The sequence below is a fragment of the Drosophila takahashii genome, chromosome 2L (genome assembly GCF_030179915.1).
Source record: "Drosophila takahashii strain IR98-3 E-12201 chromosome 2L, DtakHiC1v2, whole genome shotgun sequence".
Lineage (NCBI taxonomy): Eukaryota > Metazoa > Arthropoda > Insecta > Diptera > Drosophilidae > Drosophila > Drosophila takahashii.
The window spans coordinates 35,759,220-35,760,878 of record NC_091678.1 but is presented as its reverse complement, the minus strand read 5'-3'; the positions used below and the strand labels follow the sequence as shown (position 1 = coordinate 35,760,878).

The 1,659-nt window shown below is 32.1% G+C and overlaps 1 long non-coding RNA gene across 7 annotated transcripts; it reads right to left on the bottom strand.

Annotated features, from left to right (window-relative positions):
• Positions 1 to 399: 399 nt before the first annotated feature.
• Positions 400 to 1,283, bottom strand: LOC138911836 (uncharacterized). 7 transcript variants are annotated; one of them, XR_011417489.1, is made up of 4 exons: positions 987 to 1,283; positions 848 to 908; positions 590 to 779; positions 400 to 525 (listed from the first exon to the last, which is right to left on the bottom strand). It is a non-coding gene; the product is annotated as an uncharacterized lncRNA (long non-coding RNA). The 7 variants fall into 7 exon arrangements; XR_011417490.1 differs by having other exon boundaries at positions 590 to 775; XR_011417485.1 differs by having other exon boundaries at positions 848 to 1,283.
• Between the last annotated feature and the right edge of the window lie 376 nt (positions 1,284 to 1,659).

The window sequence follows — 1,659 nt, the reverse complement described above, 5'->3', positions numbered from 1 at the left end:
TATCTAGGGCCCAGCGGGAACACACCGGGAAAATTCCTCTGGAAAATAACATATTTTCAAGAGGTTTCTCCATAGAAGCGGAAGGGACTAAACCTCATTCACCCCTTACATTTCTTCCATCTCTGGTTTCAAAATACACGGGGGTGACACAAAAAGTAAGGGGGAAATGAGGTTTCTATCTGGATCTCTGGCAGAAGATTGCAGGACAAAATCCACTGGTTTTTCGACTTCCCGCATTATAGATTTTCCACACGTACCCAGTTATGGTTTCCCTCCACTTGCAATATCTGCTTTTCTACACCCTCCCAGTTTTGGGTTTTCCAGACCCTCGAAGTTTTGGTTTTGCACTGCTTTGCAGTATCTGATTTTCCACAATAAAAATCATGTTTTTTTAATATTTGTTTGTGTATTTATTAATATTATTTACAATCGAAGCATTGGAACTAAAAATTTTTAATGCCTGAAGCATTCCCGGGTTTTGCTTGGCCGAATGCAGTTCTTAGGTATCCATTTCTTGTCTGTCTTCTGAAAATATCAAAAATAATTTAGATATGAATGTAAGACCAGGAATAATAATAAGAGTAATTACCATTATTAGGTCTCCGCACAAAATTAAAGGATCTCTCCAGAAATTATGCCTGGTTTGCCATGCCCGATCATTTACCCTCTGTTCAGTTGTTTTATGTCGGGTAACTATATCAAAAACTATGAGAAGAAAAATAAAATATGACAAACGCAGGCGCAACACTTCTGGTCCCAAGAAGTCTCAGTCGGCCTGGCTGAAATATATGTAATATTTTGATTAAGTTAAACAACTAAGTTAGTACTGAAGTACTATTTATACAACCATTTAATGAACACCTCACACCATTTACCACTGGTAAAGATTAAAAACATTTCAAGTGTCACTGAAATGCAGAATTTGTGTTGAAGATAGCATCCGGAGGCGTATATTTATTAATGGCGAAAATATCTGTGATACTAACCTTTGTAACGCTGAAATAAAGGTTATAAAAAGACAAAATTCATTTTATCACGCACCTTTTTATTGTTTTTTAGATTAAAATTAACTATTTTCACTTTTTTTTCACTTTTTCCAACAAATTTAAAAATGATGTGACCCTGCATTATATTCTTGATAATACCATACAAAATGCAGATAAATGTGGGGTAAATTTCGTTGTAAAGTTGGGTCACACTTTGGCGCCGAATAAATATTTAAACAATACTTTTCAGGGACCGTAATCATTAAAGGTTACGTATATTATAGGTATATTAGGCATTTTTCGTGTTATTAATACCACCAACACGAATTTTTATATTTTAACAACACTTAAAAATGGCTTAGGCCACGATCTGACGAACAAATTATTTTATTTCACAGAAAATGTTTAAAAATGTAAAAAACAACAATAGTTTTCTTTGTAATTTAATGTAATTCCTTGATAAATGTGATCAAATATTTTAATCGTCTTACCGTGGCTTTTCTCTATAATTTGGTTGAATCCCACATTCATCCTTATTATTATTTGAAAAATGTTGAGTAAAATAAATTAATATTATCATTATAGACATTATGATAATAATGTTATATAGTTTAATTTTTTTGATTAACAATTATTAATATTTTTTCTACGACTTTTAAAATTACTAAAAATT